Source organism: Pipistrellus hanaki (assembly GCF_964339955.1).
Source record: "Pipistrellus hanaki genome assembly, chromosome: 3".
Lineage (NCBI taxonomy): Eukaryota > Metazoa > Chordata > Mammalia > Chiroptera > Vespertilionidae > Pipistrellus > Pipistrellus hanaki.
Genome location: NC_140505.1, coordinates 153,805,127 through 153,825,667, shown reverse-complemented (window position 1 = coordinate 153,825,667; position 20,541 = coordinate 153,805,127).

Genomic DNA, 20,541 nt, shown 5'->3' with positions numbered 1-20,541 from the left:
GCTATTCATCACCTTGAATATTTCTTGCCATTCCCGTCTGGCCTGCATGGTTTCTGTTGAGAAATCAGCTGACAATCGTATAGGTGCTCCTTTATAGGTAACCACCTGCTTAGCTCTTGCTGCTTTTAATATTCTCTCTTTGTCCTTTGCTCTTGGAATCTTAATTATGATTTGTCTTGGTGTGGTCCTCTTTGGATTCCTCTTATTTGGAGTTCTGTGTGCTTCCTGGACTTGTAAGTCCAATTCTTTCCCCAGGTGGGGGAAGTTTTCTGTCACTATTTCTTTCAGTATGTTTTCGATATCTTGCTCTCTCTCATCTTCTGGGACCCCCATGATTCTGATGTTGGATCGTTTGAAGTTGTCCCAGAGGTTTCTTACATTATCTTCAATTTTCTGGATTCTCTTGCCTTCTAGCTTCTGCAGAGGAGTGTCTTCTGGCTCTCTATGTTCCAAATCTTTGACTTGATTCTTGCGATCTTCTATTCTGTTTTTAGGACTCTGTATAATATTTTTTATTTCAGACAATGTATTCTTTATTTCTTGTTGATCCCTTTTCATATCCTCATAGGTCTCATTTATTTTATCGGCCTTTTCTAGGATACTCTTGAAAAACCTTATAAGTGTGGTTTTGAACTCTATATCCAGTCGCTTTTTGTCCTCCATTTCTTTCGTTTGCGATCTATTTGGTTTAGGCATTTTCGCAGGCAGCTTTTCTGATGGGGCGGGGTTTCAGGGTGGAGCCTACAGCCTCAGCTTCCGTCAGCCCCGCCCTATGCGACTCCTGAGACTCAGGGTCCTTCAGTACTTGTTGCAAGCACCTCTGAGAGAAAGGTGCCCTCGATTTTCGCCTGCTGCCAAACAGTGTAGGCTCTCCCGCAATGGGCCCGAAACTGGGGTTCAGTTCAGTTGGAAGTGGAGTTGGAGGTGGCGTTCAGAGCAGTCTGGAGCCCCTGTCTCCTTCCCGCCAGGGCAATCCTGCGGCAAAGCCGGCCGGCCCTTCTCTGTGCGCAGTGTGCGCGCCTCTGGGACCTCCTTTCGCCGCTTCCCCGGGTTCCGCCTTACAGCCCAGCTCCCTCTGGATGAGCCTGGGTCCCCGGGGTCTGGCCTAGAACGGGGGTTCAGAGCAGTCGGGGGCCCAGCACATTCGGAGTGTTTATCTTCTTCCTGCTAGGGAACGCCAGCCAGGCACTCGGCCTCCCTCCTCTCCGGCTCCGTCCTCTCCGCGCCGCGTGTCTCTGTACCTTGGGCTTTTACAGCTCCTCCACGCTTCCTTCTGGTTTTCTCCTTGCTTCTCGTTGTAGAATTTCCAGTCAGTCGACTTTCCTGTAGTTCTGGGTAATGTCCATTTTATATTTTAGTTGTATTTTATTGAAATTGTTGAGTGCGGCTGCGGCTAGGTGCCTGCCCGAGCAGCCATCTTGGATTCTCCACTTTTTCTTTTTTTTTAAATATATTTTATTGATTCTTTACAGAGAGGAAGGGAAGATAGAGTTAGAAACATCAATGAGAGAGATACATTGATCAGCTGCTTCCTGCACACTTCCCACTGGGTATGTACCCGCAGCCAAGGTACCTGCCCTTGACTGGAATCGAACCTGGGGCCCTTGAGTCTGCAGGCTGATGCTGTATCCACTGAGCCAAACCAGGTAGGGCCATGTTCCCTTTTCATAAGAAAATCAGACAAATGTTATTAGAGCCCACACTAATCATCTTATTTTGCCTTGATTACCTCTATTAAGACCCTATTTTTAAACAAGGTAACTTTCTGAGGTAGTGAGGATTAGGACTTCAACAAATGAAATTTTGGGAAGGCACAATTCAACCTAAAATGATTGCCCCCCTGCTGCAGCCACTGATCACTATCAGCAGGGCAATCAATCATGGCCAGCCCACCACCTGGCTCCCTCAGCACCTGGGAGCCAGGCAGTGGCCTCCCCCCCTTCTTTCCCGCCCCCCCGCCCCTCCCCCCCTCGCCATCTGCAAGGCAATGGGGCCCCTATTTGCACCCACCTTGGCCTGGTACCACCCGCTCACCTGCTCCACCATCCTGCCACAAGTCCCGCTCTTGTCTGGGCCCATTAGGGTCAGCAGTGCCTCCACTGCAGCCCACTACCAGCACTGCGTCATCAACACTCACACATTTCTGGGCCACTCCTGGTGGTCAGCACATGTCATAGTGAGCGGTCAAACTCCAGGTCAAGCAAGCAATTTGCATATTAGGCTTTTATTATTTGCGTTCTAAAGTTATGAGGGTTAGGGCTCCAACATTTGATTTTAATGGAACACTATTCAGTCCATAATACTATGCCTTCTAGACAATCAAAAGTCATGTCTTTCTCATATATAAAATACAGTAACCCCTATTTATTTCAATGACAACAGTCTTAACCCACTTTGGCCATCTGTTTATCTGACCTCTTTCCCTCAGAGTAGATGCCCTCTGGTGGCACTTACATGAAACAGTGTTATTGTCACATTCTATACCCATTCTGAGAAGTCCATCCTACTGGCTCTCCCCCTATCCTCTGTTCTCAATCTTCTAATTATCTTCTTATCAAGTCTCTGCATAACTAATGAGCCATTAGCCACAATCCATGAGTCAGTTTAGATACATATCTCAAGTTATCTCTTTTTTTTATATGAAGTACACAACCAAATATATCTTCCAGATTTCTGCCCTTGGGTATTCCTCAACCATTCTCAGAATTATCCCCAAATGGGCCAATCCAGCAGTGGCCTTCATTTTTCGCTCCGTGTCAGGTTAGCATTTTTTTTCTACTCTGGGCATAGAAAACTCCATGTAAAGCCTTGTAAGATGAAGAGAAGTCAGCAAAGTAGTACATGCATTTACTAAGAAGTTCTGACTCACGTGGGCAATTTAATTGTGACTCTTAAACCTACATGGACCCAGTGTTTTACTTTTTGATATATTTTTATTAATTTCATAGAGGGAGAGAGAGAGATAGACACATCAATGGTGACAGAAAAGTATTGATTGATTGCCTCCTCTACTCCCATGACTGAATATGGAGCCCACAACTCGGGCATGTGCTTTGACTGGGAATTGAACCATAACTGTCTGGTTCATTGGTCAATGCTCAACCACTGAGCCACACCAGCTAGGTGACCCAGTGGTTTATATAAGATTAGAGGCCTGGTGCATGAGATTCATGTACTTGAGGAAAGGTGGGGGAGGAATCGTCAGCCTGGCCTGTGCCCTTCTCACAGTCCGGGAGCCCTCGAGGGATGTCCAACTGATGGCTTAGGCCCGCTCCCCACAGGAGCATACTACCCTTTTATTATATAGGATTGCCATTCAATAATAGAATGCTGTTGTACAATGTAATGTTTTAGTTTGATCATCATAACACTTAGTTCATGATTGGCAGATTGGGTGTGCTAAATACTCGGTGTTCTACAATCAGGGGCTCAGTTTCTACTAGGTCGCAGTAGCAAGTAAGGAGTTACTTTTCAAATGGAGCATAGTTATCAGAAGAAGAGGGTATAGCCTTCTTCCAAAACTATGAGAGTCTCTGGTAGGACTCCTATGGAAGCTTCCTGGAGGTTGAATTCAGCATCTCTGTCTCCTACAGACACTTCCAACACCACTGGCACTGCTGTCACCTGCACAAGTGACAGGGATGCTTGCCCTATACCTCAGAAACTTGCACAGTTGCTAAGAAACTTCTAACTGTGGGCTTTACTCAAAATTAGAAGCTTTCGTCAATGATGAAAGAGAATCACTGATCAGCTACCTCCTGCACACCCCACACTGGGGATCAGGCCCAAAACTCAGGCATGTGCCCTGACCAGGAATCTAACCCTGACCTCCTGGTTCATAGGTTGATGCCCAACCATTGAGCAACACCGGCCAGGCTAAATCCTAATTTCAAATTCCTTACCTCTCAAGAGTTCAAATGTAGCCAAAGACGGTTTGGCTCAGTGGTAGAGCGTTGGTCTGCAGACTGAAAGGTCCCAGGTTTGATTCTGGTCAAGGGCATGTACATTGGTTGTGGGCACATGTGGGTAGGGGGTGTGCAAGAGGCAGCTGGTCGATGTTTCTCTTTCATCGACGTTTCTAGCTCTCTATCTCTCTCCCTTCCTCTCTGTAAAAAATCAATAAAATATATATTTTTAAAAAAAGAGTTCAAATGTAGACGATTATATCACAATGAGATACCACATCATACCCTCTAGGAAAGTTTTACCAAAGAGAACAAAACAGAAAATAAGGATGGGGAGAAATCAAAACCCTGGTGCATTGCTGGTGGGAATGTAACATGATGCAGTGTATGGAAACAGTTGGAGGCTCCTCAAAAAGCTAACCATAGCATGCTCACATGACCCAGCAATTCTACTCCTAGGATACACTCAAGAGGATTGAAAGCAGGGACTCAAATAGAAACTTGTACACCAATGTTCATAAAAGCATTATCCATATTAGATAGAAACAACCCAAATATCTATCAATAGATGAATGGTTAAATAAAATATTGTATATACCCAATGGAATATTATTGCACCTCTAAAAGGAATGAAATTCTGACACATGCTATAACATGGATAAAACTTAAAACCACTTATATATAGTGAATGGGGAAATTCATTGAGACAGAAAGTATAATAGAAAATATAATAGAGGCCGAAACCGGTTTGGCTCAGTGGTAGAGCATTGGTTTGCCGACTGAAAGGTCCCAGGTTCGATTCCGGTCAAGGGCATGTACATTGGTTGTGGGCACATCCCCGGTTGGGGGTGTGCAAGAGGCAGCTGGTCAATGTTTCTCTCTCATAGACATTTCTAGCTCTCTATCTCTCTCCCTTCCTCTCTGTAAAAAATCAATAAAATATTTTTTTTAAAAAGAAAATATAATAGAGATTATCAGAAGATAAATGAAGGGTGTATGAGGGGCTATTGTTTAATAGGTAAAGAGTTTCAATATGGAATGATGAGTATGTTCTACAAATGAAGAGTGGCGATAGTTGTGATAGAGGGAAAGGGCATGTAATAAGAGTAGAGCCACCGTTGTTTAATAACTATTCACGTTACTAACTATAGATAAGAGGTTTTCTGACAGACCCTGGGAAACTGGAGGAGGAAACGAGGCTGTAAAAAGATAAGATGCCTCCATAGTCAATTACTCAGGAAAGGAATACATTTTGAGAATAGACCAAGGACAGGACACACTCTGATTTGGTTGCTGTGCCCCATGCTGACCTCCTCCGGGAGTTTGCCTCAGGAATGCCGACTATTCTTTGGTCCCAGGAACAGGCTGAGCTGTTTGTAACATCACACAGGATGAGCCACCTTGTTTCTGAACTCGAGGCTCCTAAAAGCGGGATTCCCCTCCCCTTTCCTGGCTACACTTATCTTCTCCCTCGCAGCTGCTGCACTTATCTTCTCCCTCCCGTGTAGAGGGGAGTGAGAGCAGAATTTCCAGCTTGACCCACCGCTCTCCCCATACTGCTGGCATTACTGGAATAAACGCTCATACGCTGGGCTCGTTGTGTCCAGTATCAGTTGTACAACACTATGAGGGAAGTAAGTGCCACCGAATCTTATGCTTAAAAATGCTTACCATGGTAAATTTCATGTCACATATACTTATATGTGTATATTGAACCGCATCCAGCACGGCCAGGGGTGAACCTGAGAGTAGGGGCGGCGAAGGATTAAAGAAAACAGACAAGAGAATACAGTTGGCATCAGGATGAGGAAACAGTGACACAGCCTGCAAGCCGAAGTTTTAGTTCATAGTCACACAAAGCAAAACAAGGGCAAGATGTTACGATGTTCTTGTGAATTTCAAATCTGCTTCTTTCCTGTTGTTTCCCGTTGTTGCCATTCTCTGAACTCTGTCAAGCCTTGTTTTGGCAGCACTTGCTGCACCCCCTGCGGCGCTCATCCCTTAGCTACCTAGCACTGCAGGGTCAAGCTTACAACCATCGCCTTCTGGGAGTAATTGTGCTGGGAGGGCTTTGCCCTCCAAGCTGGGACATGTGTGTGGCTTTGCCACAGTCAGTTCGAGGCTTGATCCTGTGCCAACGCTGTAGCCCCCCCCCCCCCTCTCTCTCTCTCTCTCTCTCTCTCACACACACACACACACACACACACACACACACACACACACACGAAGAAAGAAGGAATGGAAGGAAGGAAGGAAGGAAGGAAGGAAGGAAGGAAGGAAGGAAGGAAGGAAGGAAGGAAGGAAGGAAGGAAGGAAGGAAGGAAGGAAGGAAGGAAAAGAAAGAAAGAGAAGTACTGTCCTTCCACATTTGGAAATCCAGCTCTAGCCCTTTTCCTTTACATCTCGGAAGCTTCTAACTGCATTTCCCCGGGAGTGGAAGGAAAGCAGTCACTTTTCACCTGTTGGCCTCCTTATATTGCCACAATAAAAAATGTAGATGATTAACATTTTGGCTCTATTATTTTTACTTATTTTTTAGAGCCAGAGGAAGGGAGAAGAAAGAGCGGAGAGATGTGAAGAATGGGAAACACCGATTGGCTGCCTCCTGCATGCCCCTGGTATTGGGGGCGGAGCCCACAACCCCGGAAGCCCTGAACCGGCAATATTTCCGTGCATGGGACAAACCCCAACCAACTGAGCCACACCAGCACAGGGCTAGCTCTATTGTTTTAACTTATGCATAAGTGTAAGCTTTTCTGTCATTTTATGGTAGCCATAGTAGATAATAAAATCAAAAGATAATTTAAAATATTTCTCGCTGTCATTAAATTCAAGAAGGGAACACCAAAATAATAAATAAATAAATAAATAAAACTCACAAACTTTTAAAAATGAGTAATAAACCCTGGCTGGTGTTGCTGAGTGGTTAAGCATTGACCCATGAACCAAGAAGTCAGGGTTCAATTTCCAGCCAGGGCACATGCCCAGATTATGGGCTTGATCCCCAGTGGGGGACTTGCAAGAGGCAGCCAATCAATGATTCTCTCATCATTGATATTACTCTCTCTCTGAAATCAATAAAAATATTATTTTCTCTTTTTTTAAAATATATTTTATTGATTTTTTACACAGAGGAAGGGAGAGAGATAGAGAGCTAGAAACGTCGATGAGAGAGAAACATCAACCAGCTGCCTCTTGCACAACCCCTACCGGGGATGTGCCCGCAACCAAGGTACATGCCCTTGTGCGGAATCGAACCCGGGACCTTTCAGTCCGCAGACAGATGCTCTACCACTGAGCCAAACCGGTTTCGGCAATAAAAATAAAAATATTCTTAGATGAGTAATAAAATATACTCCATAATATGTATTCAGCATTTCTTATTTTTTACATCCATGTACATAACTTTGCTATAAAAAACTTAAATATAGATGTAATTGATTGTGGAAAATGTCATCTTCCACGAGGAAAAAGAAAAGTTATGTGAAAGAAGAAACAACAAAAAGTAACTGTTGTGTAAAGATTGAAAATCATCTTAATTAATTTAGAACATTCACTGAGCTTTACCAGGGACCCGTAAGCAGAGGATGTGGTTACAGGGTGTCTCTTGGGTATCAGAAAAACATGTAACACCAAAACATCTGATATTAAAAGATAGGTAGCAGCAGTTTTATCATTTTTATAATGTTGCTTCAGTGATGACTTGAAATTGTCCAAAAGGAAGATAATTTCAAATGCCTGTTTTCAACAAGTGCTGAACGTTTTATGTAAAATGATAATAGAGTATTAAGTGAATGCATGACCCAGTGGCAATAAATGGCATTTAGGCCGTTGACTACCAAAAGGGAAAATTCTTTGTTCAATAAACCTCATGTGAGTGCTCACATGGCATAGGCTGTGGGGCTGACAAACGCTGGCTTCTTCTCTCGGCGCTACCATTTGCAGATGGGGTATTAGGAAAAGTCACTTCATTATTTGGTCCCTCAATTTCCTTCTCTGCAAATGGGGGTTAATAATCGTCTTGTTGCCGAGACCGGTTTGGATCAATGGATAGAGCGTCGGCTTGGGGACTGAAGGGTCCCGGGTTCGATTCCGGTCAAGGGCATGTACCTTGGTTGCGGGCATATCCCCAGTGGGGGGCGTGTGCAGGAGGCAGCTGATCGATGACTCTCTCTCATCAATGTTTCTAGCTCTCTGTTTCTCTCCGTTCCTCTCTATACAAAATCAATAAAATATATTTTAAAAAATAAAAATTGAAAAAAAATAATAATGGTCTTGTTGACACGATTAAATAAGATCCTATGTAATAAAAGCTAACTATGCTAAGTGTCCGACCAGTTGACCATTCATTTAACCACTTGACCAGTTGCTATGATGTGCACTGACCTCCAGGGGCAGACACTCCGACCAGTAGGTTTGCTTGCTGCTGGGGTCCTGCTGCTGGGGACTGGGTGAGAGGGCCAGACATGCCCTGCAGTCCTTCCTCGGTTCCTCCCTGGTGGGCTGGGCCCCATTAGTCCCAATCAGGACTGGATGAGACAGCTCTGATCCCTGATTGCCAGCCAGGCCGAGGGACCCTACCCGTGCATGAATTCATGCACCAGGCCTCTAGTAACATATATAAGATTCTTAGTATTGTGCCTGGCACGTGATAGGCTGTTGTAAATGCTGTCTACTAGTGTTAGGAGCAACGTACTATATAGGGAGCTAAATATTAGCTATATGCATGAGTTTCAGTTTGAACCTATGCTCCACTCACTCTAGATTCAGGCAAATGCTGCATGTCAGTTGGGGTAGTGGCTGGGTGTAAGAGGAAAATAGGAACCTCTTTCAAGAGGAAGAAAGAGTTAAGGACAGGTTTTGTTCAAGGAGCAGGGGCTAGAATAAGGAAAAAAAGGGGTAACAATGCCTACTATTCAGAATACTCTACTGGCCATGGTCTCTGACTTGAATTCAGTTAAGTGAAAAGGTGACTTAAAGTCCTAGCCGGTGTTGCTCAGTGGTTGTGTTACAGAATTTACCAGGCGACTGAAAAATACACAGGAGTACTTGGAGGTCCAGGATAAACCCATTTATTTTCAGATGTTTCACAGGTACTAGTACAGTGACTCAGGGGTCAGTTCTCCAAATACTGAGTGAGTGAGTATAGAGGGAGCTTTCCTTTTATACCTTTCGGTTTCTTTGTTTTCTGTTTCTAACTACCAGGCTGTTGTGGTGGGCTTCCTGAGCCAGTTAGAAGGGGAAGTTAGAGTGCATCTAAATGCCTGGGTAGGTTGGTGTCAGTGACCTCTCCTGTAGCTGAGCTGTTCCAGTCTTTGTTGATGGCCCCTTTGTACATTGGAAGTAATTAGGAAAAAGGTCTTGCTAGACCAGATTGTGGAGAAAGAGACAGTGACTTATTATTGGCTATCAAAAATGTACATTAAGTTACTGACACAGATTCAGATTGCCAGCCCCCCAAAAAATGTCTTCTTTTCCCCATCAGTTGGAGTGTCTGCCATGAACCAAAGGGTTGCGGGTTTGATTCCCAGTCAAGGGCATGTACTTGGGTTCCATTCCTGGTTTGGGGAATGCAAGGCAACCAAAGGATGTTACATACACATTGATGTCTCACTCCCTCACTTATTTTTTGTTGCTGTTGTTTTAATTTATTTTATTAATTTTTTTTTTTTTTTTTACAGAGAGAAAGGGAGAGGGACAGAGTTAGAAACACCAAAGAGAGAGAAGCATCCATCAGCTGCCTCCTGCACACCCCCCACTGGGGATGTGCCCGCAACCAAGGTATGTACCTTTGACGGGAATCAAACCCGGGACCTTTCAGTCCTCAGGCCGACGCTCTATCCAACTGAGCCAAACCAGTTTCAGCAGATGTCTCACTCTCTCTCTAAAATAATCAATAAAAATATATCCTCGAGTGAATTTTTTTTTTAAAAGTTCCTTCCCTTTATTTAATTAGATTAGTAAAAGAATCTAACAGGACAGGAAAAAAACACACCCCTAAGTATCTGAAACCTAAACATTCGTGCATGTGAACATGGAATACAACTTAAAACTTACAGCGTACATTCAGGTCTGCAACCCGGGGCCAATGAAGATGCACTCGATGCTCCTGCAGCATCACCTGCTCTTCACCGGGCAGACGGGCGCAGCCAGCTCAGACCCCGGCAGGGGTGAGAGGAGAGGCGACAAGGGTATGTACTTGGGCTGCAGGTTCAATCCCCAGCCCCCAGGAGAGGCAACCAATTGATGCGTCTTCCTCACATTGATGTTTCTCTTTTTTTAAAAAAAAAATATATTGCTATTGATTTCAGAGAGGAAGGAAAAGGGAGAGAGATAGAAACATCAATGATGAGAGAGAGTTATTGATGGGAAATCTGACCCAGAAATAAAACTGTGACCTCCTGTTTCATAGGTGGGCACTCAACCGCTGAGTCACACCAGCCAAGCACATCAATGTTTCTCTCCTTTCTTTCTCTCTCTCTTTCTCTTTCTCCTTACCCCTCCCTTCCACTTTCTCTAAAAATCAATGGAAAAAATATCCTCAGGTGAGGATTAACAAAACAAACAAACAACAACCAAAAAAGGTAACTTAAAATTTATTTGTAACATAAAAGTGTACCATTAACTAACCTGTGAGACCAGGTTAGTTATGGAAATTATGATAAATGTTAAGAAATCTTAAACTGAGTGATAATGAAAATACCAAATATCAAAACTTTTAAAATGCATCTAAAGCAGCATGTAGGAAAGAAAAAAAAAAATTTTTTTAGTTTTAAACATTTATAGTGGGAAATATGAAAAGCTGGAAATTTGTAAGTTCATGAAGTTAAAAAAGAAAATAACTAAAAAAAGTAGAGGAAAGAAAATGAGATAAGAGCAGAAAATAATAAACTAGACAACAAAGACATAATTAAGAGTGTGTACAAAACTAAGAGATGTTTATTTGAGAAGACTGATAAACTTCTGGTGAAAATAATGAAAACAAAAAGAAGAAAGCCACAAATAATTAACAATAGAATAAAAAATGGGGGAAATATAATAGCAGATTTGGCAAATATTTAAATTATAATTAAATAGTAATTATACAAATAACTTTATGCTAATGAATTTAAAATTTAAATCAAACTGCAAATTTTTTAAAAATATATTTTATTGTTTTTTTAACAGAAGGAAGAGAGAGGGATAGAGAGTTAAAAACATCGATGAGAAAGAACCATTGATCAGCTGCCTCTTGCACACCCCCTACTGGGGATGTACCAGCATCCAAGGTACATGCCCTTGACCGGAATCGAACCCGGGACCCTTCAGTCTGCAGGCCGATGCTCTATCCACTGAGCCAAACCGGTTTCAGCAAAACTGCCAAATATTTAAGAAAAAATATATAATCTACCAAAACTTACTTGAGAAATAATGAAAAGCTTAAATAGTTCTATCACTATGAAGTGCTTCAATCATACATTTAAAATACCTCCCATGGAGGGTAGGTAGGGGGTGGTGGTGGGGCAATGGTATACGTACAAAAATAATAATTTAATTAAAAAATATATTTAAATAAATAAATAAATAAATAAATGAAATACCTCCCATGGCCAAAATTGGTTTGGCTCAGTGGATAGAGCATCGGCCTGCGGACTGAAAGGTCTCAGGTTTGATTCCGGTCAAGAGCATGTACTTTGGTTGTGGGCACAACCCCAGTATGAGGGGTTTGCAGGAGGCAGCTGATTGATGTTTGTAACTCTCTATCCCTCTCCCTTCCTCTTTAAAAATACATATATATTTTTAAAACTAAATAAATAAAATATTTCCCATGGAAAACAATACTAGACCCTTAAGCCTTTGCATGTGAGTTGTATTAACCTTTAAGGAGGAGATATCTGCAACCATATGAACTCTCAAATAATAGAAAAAGAGTGAAAGCTTCCTGTGGAGAAGTTGTCAACTATTATATCAATATATATTTAAAATCCATCTCCCAGGGGGGAAGACCACAGCAGGCTCCTAGCGGCCAGACTGGCTGTTTCTCCCCCTATTGTCGTTAGCTATGGCTATATGAGTAGGTTCCCCCCAAGTGAACGTGAGCAGACATTGAAAGTGCAGTGTCACCCTAGCTCGTTTGGCTCAGTGGATAGAGCATTGGCCTGTGGACTGAAGGGTCCCAGGTTCAATTCCGGTCAAGGGCACAGGCCCCCTGTGGCAGGCTCCATCCCCAGGAGGGGGTGTGGAGGAAGCAGCCAACCAAGGATTCTCTCTCATCATTGATGTTTCTATCTCTCTCACCCTCTCCCTTCCTCTCTGAAATCAATAAATGCAATGTCCTTCCCTTAATAGACCATGTGTGCCCATTTTACTGTTTCCTGCTGGCTGGAATGTGGATGTAGCCGTAATCTTGTTTCAAACATGCAAATGGGGAGGAGACGGGAAGTCCAGAACACACCCGCATCTTGGAACACCTTGTTGCAAACCATCATTTCTCCATCTATTTTTCTGAGGGCACATTCATTTTCCCCCCCCAGAATTATTTACTCTCGGCTGTTCTGTCTGTGGAGTGGAGTAGTCTTTTCTCTGCTTCACTGATAAACTCTTCTACTTTAAACTCTAAGAAAAGTCATTTACTCTCACCTGAAGGACCTAAGCCTCCCTCCCACGCCCCTCTTGAGATGATACGTAAATTCTCACATTTCACTGCTTTTGGGAGTACTGCTTTTTTCTTCCTGTGATGCCCCCATGCTCCTAATATTAGAAAGTGATAGATGTGTATACCTTTTCTCTTGTTCATCTGCCGGCTGTCAGTTTATGTCATAGGCACAACTATTGAACCTAGACGGGTAGAGGGAAGGTCTTTCCTATCAATACCCTCTTCAGGCAAAATGTCATTCTTCTCACTCTTGTCCCTCCTTTTCCTCTCTTCTTCCCTCTGCAAACCCAGTGCATTCTTTAAACTCCAACACTTTTTTTTTTTAAAGGAAATGGAGATTTTTTTAAATATATATTTTATTGATTTTTTTACAGAGAGGAAGGGAGAGAGAGAGCTAGAAAAGTCGATGAGAGGGGAACATCGACCAGCTGCCTCCTGGACACCCTCCAACGGGGATGTGCCTGCAACCAATGTACATGCCCCTGACCGGAATCGAACCTGGGACCTTTCAGTCCGCAGACTGACGCTCTACCACTGAGCCAAACCGGTTTCAGCTAAACTCCAACACTTTTGACTTGTGATTCTGAAAATGCAAAGGAGGAGAAAGAGGAAGCTGCTGCAATTAATTTCCTAAACCAGTGGTCAGCAAACGGCGGCTCGTGAGCCACGTGTGGCTCTTTGGTCCCTTGAGTGTGGCTCTTCCACAAAATACCACATGTGGGCACGCATGTGATTGAAACTGCGCAGAAGTCAGTTTTCGGCTCTCAAAAGAAATTTCAATCATTGTACTGTTGGTATTTGGCTGTGTTGACTAATGAGTTTGCCGACCACTATCCTAAACCATTAATTGAAAGAGTTGTGAGTGCTAGGTAGTTAAAAGCGTTCATTGTTTAATCTTATGACCTGATTAAATGTTCCAAAAACATTTTTGGCTGTTAGTGAATGAACCTTTACAAAAAGACTATTAACTCTGTAGGTGAGTTTTTGGTAGAATGCCAATGGGGGCAGAACACATGGCTAGTGCAAAAAGCACCACAGGCTTTCTGGGTTAAGATGGTGGATAGAACACAACAACTGAATTTATTTCCATCCCTAAAACTACAGTAGTGATATTAAACAAAAAAAGAGCCCGGCTGATGTTGCTCACTTGTTGAATGTGGACCTATGAACCAGAAAGTCACATTTCTATTCCTGGTCAGGACACGTGCCAGGGTTGCAGACTCCCCAGTGTGGCATGCAGGAGGCAGCTAATCAATGTTTCTATCTCTCTCTCCCCCTCTCCCTTCCTCTATGAAATATATATATATATATATATATATATATATATATATATATATATATTTAAAATATATATTTTATTGATTTTACACAGAGAGGAATTGAGAGGGACAGAGAGTTAGAAATGTCAATGAGAGAGAAACATCGACCAGCTGCCTCTTGCACACCCCCCACTGGGGATGTGCCCGCAACCAAGGTACATGCCCTTGACCAGAATCGAACCCGGGACCTCTCAGTCCGCAGGCCAACGCTCTATCCATTGAGCCAAACCAGTCCCGGCAAAATATATATTGGGTCGGCAACTACGTAATTGCGGACTTTTTAAAGAAAATCAAAGACAATTTTTTCATGGAACTAAATAACTTTATTCTGTAATGTATTGCCCATTTTTATCAATGACCTTTTGCCATCTTTCAGGCAGCATCATAATCCCACGTTCAAAAAACTTCTGGTTTTTATTAGCAAAAAACTGAATCAGGTACGATTTGACATCATCATCATTATTGAAATTTTTACCATTCAAGGAGTTTTGTAAAGATTGAAACAAAAAGTAATCAGATGGTGCAAGGTCAGGACTATATGGTGGATGTGGCAAAACATCCCAACCAAGCTCCATTAATTTTTGCCGAGTGACCAAAGATGTGTGTGGCCTTGCATTGTCATGATGGAATACAACACCTTTTCGATTTGTCAATTCGGGCCGCTTTTCTTCAACTGCATTGTTTAATTTCGTTAGTTGTTCAATGTAGACATCAGAATTGATCGTTCGGTTGGGTGGTAAGAGTTCAAAGTAGACAATTCCTTTGTAATCCCACCAAACTGATAACAAAACTTTCTTTTGATGAATATCAGCTTTTGATGTTGTTTGAGTTGGTTCACCTGGCCTGCTCCACGATCTTTTCCACTTGATATTGTTGTAAATAACCCATTTTTCATCGCCAGTTATCTGTCGTTTTAAAAATGGATCATTTTCATTACGTTTCTTTAGCAAATCGCAGCTGCTAATGCGTTGCGTTAACTGTGATTCTTTCAGTTCCTGAGGAACCCATGTATCGAGTTTTTGAACATAGCCAAGTTGTTTTAAGTGATTTTCAATGCATGTATGTGATACATGAAGCTTCTCTGCAATCTCAAGTGTTGTACTGTGACAGTCCGAATTGATTATTGCTTTGATTAGGGCGTCATCAACTTCAACTGGACGACCAGAGCGTTTTTCATCTTTGAGTGAAAAATCACCAGAACGAAATTTGGCAAACCAATTTTGACACTGCCGTTCTTTTAAGGCTTCGTCACCATAAACAGCACATAACTTTTTATGAGCTTGCGATGCGTTTTTCCCTTTGTGGAAATAAAAAAGCAAAATATGACGAAAATGTTCCTTTTGATTTTCCATTTTTCAATGAACGCCAAACGAAAACTACAAGACAGATCAAAAAACTTTTTTTACTGATTAACAGCTGAATAGCCAACTATCAAATAACAAAATGTGTTTTACATTTGTACTACGTCTGCAAACCTAAAAATTCAACTGAAGCCATATATGTGTGAAACCCGCAATTACTTAGTTGCCGACCCAATATATTTTTAAAAAGACATGAAGGTAAAAAAGATGGAGAACACAACAATAAACCTTTGGGAGCTGGAAAGCAAACTCACTTAGAAGAATGGAGAAAGCTGAATTCTATGGCAACAGTGTATGAAATTGAAAACAGATGCTATTGTACTGCATCATCACCCGCAGACTCACAGACTCAAATCCTTCCCCCGTCCTCTCTTTGTCTCCCTGGTCCTGGATGACTGCTTTTCCTTGACTCAAATAGAAGTCGGAGTCCCTGAAGAGGATGAATATGAAAGTCTCTAGACTGGGGCACAGCAGGCACAGTTGAGGACATTGGTACCCTGCAAAAAATGGAGTTTACATAATCACACGTGTCCTGCGTGCTAAAGCTCCACCTCCTGCTCTACCGCTCTCATCAACTACTTGGTCCTCATACCATGGCAGCCAGGTCTTTACCCCTCTAGGCAGGAGATTGGCAAACCTCTCTCTGTGCAACCCAAGAGAGAGGAAGTAGAGAAACTGACGTTTGGCTTACCCAACAAAGAAGTGTCCCTACAGTAAACTCAGAATCCAGAAGAGCTCTCCATGAACTCAGAACTTCTTCTTTAATAAAGAATTGAGCCCTAGCTGGTTTGGCTCAGTGGATAGAGCGTCGGCCTGCAGACTGAAGGGTCCCGGGTTTGATTTCAGTCGAGGGGACATGCCCGGGTTGAGGGTTTAGTCTCTGGTGGAGGGCAGGCAGAAGGCTGCCAATCGATGGTTCTCTCTCATCATTGATGTTTCTATCTCTCCCTTTGTTGGGAGCCATGGAAAATTTTAGCCCCTGTGAATAAGGAAGCTCAAAACAGCCCACATCCTGGTTCTACTTCCTGCTTTTCAGCCAGTCAACCGTTGCAGGTTGAATCAGAGCCCACGCCCGCCAAGTTAGAACACCGCCCTAGCAGTTAGCCAATCCTGTGTTGCCAGATATCTTACCACCTTGTCACTCAGTGCCTAACCAATCATACACTGCCAAATACCCCGCCGCGCAGGCAACCCTGCCCCGCTTTGTTCCTGCCGTGTATATATACCGTTGTCCCGGAAATAAAATTTGAGGCTTGATCAGAACCCTGTCTTGCCTCCATTTCTCCGCGTCTCCTGTCCTCCTTTTATCCTCCACAGGTTCTCCCTCTCCCCCGCGTTGTCGTGCCCCGAGGGTCGGGGCATCCCTTCCTCTCTGAAATCGATTTAAAAGGAAAAAAAAAAATAAAGAATTGAAAGATAAAGTTGAAGAAATTACACAAAAAAGGGGGAAAAGGAACAACAAAAAGACAAGAAGATATGAAGAAAGATAAAAAAGATAAGAAAATTAAACCAGCTGAAACTGGTTTGGCTCAATGGATAGAGCATCGGTCTGCGGACTGAAGGGTCCTGGGTTCGATTCTGGTCAAGGGCATGTACATTGGTTTTGGCCACATTCCCTGTGGGGAATGTGCAGGAGGCAGCTGGTCGATGTTTCTCTCTCATCAATGTTTCTAACTTTCTATCCCTCTCCCTTCCTCTCTGTAAAAAATCAATAAAATTAAAAAAAAAGAAGAAAGAAAATTAAACCAGTCTATGAAGTCCAGCAGCCAAATAATGGAATTTAATCATGAACAGAAAACCAAAGATAACCAGAACACCAGAGAAAGTCTCTATCATGCAAAAGAAAGACCAAACCAGCAGAAAAACAAAACAAAACAAAACAAAAACACCTTGGAGAAAGCAGCAAATGTAGATGAAAGAAAACTTTATATAACGGTTCAGTTGCTTTGAGAAATCACCAAAGAAATCTGTTACAATTACAACAACAAACACCAAACTTATCCTACTAGAAATGTGCTAGCAAGGGAGACACGGGCCAAATGAACTGAGAAGCTTTGGAACTTGAGTTTTATAAAGTCTGGTGGGGGCGGAGTCAGTGAAAAGATGGTTTGAGAGGAACAATTGGCAAGGGTGGAGGAGGGGCAGGAAGGAAGGGTGGGGCTCAAACAGGAAAGAACTGGTCAGGTTTTGCAATCGAGTTGAGTCTCTGCCAGCTTTGATAGGCCAGGCCGGGCTGCTTGTGAAAAAGTCTGGTTTTACCGTTACCACGCACCGGGGTGCGTGCTGAGCTGCTGCTGACACCGTTGGCCTGTTTTGCAAATTGTGGTTTCAGAACAGTTTTTCAGTTTTTCAAGTTGTGGTTTCTGTAGCTTTCCATGTCTCAGTCCTGAGAGAGGTGAGAAAAGAAATTGCATCCCTAAAACAAGAACAGGATGTTCTTTTTAAAAAGAGGAACATTGGCCCTGTCTGGGTAGGTCAATTGCTTTAGGGCGTCATCCCCATAACACTGAGACTGTGGGCTTGATCCCCAATCAGGGCACATAAAAGAATCAACCAATGAACTTATAAATGCCATACAACGATCGAATATGTGGGTTTTTTTCTCTCTCCTTTCCTCTCTCTCACTCTAAAATCAATTTAAAAATAATAAATTAATTAAGAGGAGCATTCATAAAGTAAAAAGGGGCTTTTGAAAGTTAAAAATACGATAAGAAATGAAAATTTAAAAAAGAATTGAACCGAAACCGGTTTGGCTCAGTGGATAGAGCGTGGACTGAAAGGTCCCGGGTTCGATTCTGGTCAAGGGCATGTACCTTGGTTGCAGTCACATCCCCAGGAGGGGGTGTGCAGGAGGCAGCTGGTGGATGTTTCTCTCTCATCGATGTTTCTAGTTCTCTATCCCTCTCCCTTCCTCCCTGTAAAAAAATCAATAAAATATATATATTTTTTTAAATCAATAAAATATGTTTAAAAAAAAGAATTGAAATAAAATTAAGGAAATTACATAAGAAAGAACAGCAAAAACACAAGGAGATAAGAAACAGGAGAGGGGAAAAAGAAAATTAAGCCAGTCTAAAAAGTTCAGCAGCCAAATAATGGAATTTTCAGGAAGGAAAAACAGAGGAAGAAATCAACAGTAAACAATTCAAGAAAAATTCTCCGAACTGAAAGACACAGATTTCCAAATTGAAAGAGCCTATCATAATGATAATGGTGAGCCAAGGTTTTCTCCTGGGGTCCTGTCTCACAACGCCAAAGAATGAGCTCTGGGAACCAGAAGGTTTAAGCAAAAATGTGGGAAATGTTTAAAGGGCCTAATAAATGGGCTGCCCATGAAGCCTTGTGGTCCAGGGGTTTATATTTGCTACAAGCCTGCTCTATACCTACCTGAGTTGCCACCTGCTTGATTCTCTCATTGTTCTTGCCCAGCAATGGACCTGACCTTTCCCTGTTTCTATGTGTTCTTAACACCTTCTTGTTCTTACACCTTGGTTTCCCATGCTTCCTGCTCTGTGTCCAAAAACATTCTATTACTTCTGCCTGGTTGGTTTCTGTGATTAGGCTGCTCAGAGTGTCTGCCCCTGCTATGATCCACTGTTACAGAAAACCGGAGAAGAACCAAGCAATATTTAGAGAGATGGAGTTACATTTATTACACGCAGGTCCAGAGGAAAATGTCTCTCAAATTCTGGGCCCCAACATGCAGGAATTTTCCCTATTTATATATGTCTCCCAAATATGGGGTGTTTCCGGCCCCTTTGCAAGTTCTTAAAGAGCCCCAAGTGCTGGCGCCTTGAGACCTCAACCAAAGGCCTGGCCTGGTGCCAGCACTGATAACTTTGTCATGGGAAGGTTTAATGGCCTCTCTGAAGTGGGAGTAGTCTTATTTTCCTTATTATTTAAGCAAGCAAACACTTATAAAAGCCAAATAGCAGGGTTAAAATTTCAAACAGCAGTGTTTATATAAGATGGATGCTTCACCACCTGCCTTTGTTTTCTGATGGACCCCTCTCTGTGTGCTTGTGGGTCAATAACAGATTAAAATTGTTCTAACCAAAACATGATTGTGAAACTTAAAACTTAAAACTTAAAACTTAAAACTCCGTCTCAGGAGAATGCTGCTTCTAATGATGTTTCTAACTCTCTATCCCTCTCTCTTCCTCTCTGTACAAAATCAATAAAATATATTTAAAAAAAAAAAAAAAAGAATGAAGAAGTAGCCAAAACCGGTTTGGCTCAGTGCATAGAGCGTCAGCCTGCGGACTGAAGGGTCCCAGGTTCGATTCCGGTCAAGGGCATGTACATTGGTTGTGGGCACATCCTCAGTGGGGGGTGTACAGGAGGCAGCTGATCTATGATTCTCTCTCATCGATGTTTCTAACTCTCTATCCCTCTCTCTCCCTCTCTGTAAAAAAATCAATAAAATATATATATTTTAAAAATAGAATGAAGAAGTAACAATAAGCCCCAGCCTGGTGGCTCATTTGCATAGAAAGAGTGAAAAAATACTTTCCATGTCTCCTTCCTGAAGACACGACTGGAGGATATATGCCACCAAAATGAGAAAACTAAGAAAGAAGAAGGTATGAAATATAGCAAATGAGAAAGAGGCAAAAGGAATGCCCGAGATGACACTGAGAGAAAAATCACAGGATGGAAACTAGGTGGTTCAGATTGAAAGCCTTATGACTCAAGAGACGGATATATTGAGAAAGTCATCCCACGTTGAACCTGAGGTCAGAATCTTGTTGGCACCTGGCTTGTTTCTATTGCTTGCTCCTTCCCTCTGGCTGTCTGGTCACCTGAGAATATGCATTTTGTCTCACCGAAGGGCTCTGCTTTGATCAACTGCTGATGTAGGCCACAGCTAGAAATGGAAAATACAGAACATTTCACGCTTCCTGACCATTCCTGCTGGCTGTCCATTCCTGAGCCCACACTGCAACCCGGTGAATGTTTTTCAGGACTCATGACCTTGTCCTCAAAATGTCTTAGATTAAGTTCTTATAAGCTCTTTGAAGATACTTAGTTTGCCTTGGACATTTTCAACAGTGACAATATTGTATTTTTCTTATCCAGATAGCTTTCTTTTTGCTACTCAATGTTTCACAACCAAAAAGTACAGTACATTTTTTTCTTAATGCATGACAAATGACAGAAAGGTCCCAGGTTGGATTCCGATTAAGGGCATGTACTTTGGTTGCTGGCACATCCCCAGTAGGGGGTGTGCAGGAGGCAGCTGGTCGATGTTTCTCTCTCATCGATGTTTCTAATTCTCTATCCTTTTCCCTTCCTTTCTTTAAAAAATCAATTTAAAATAT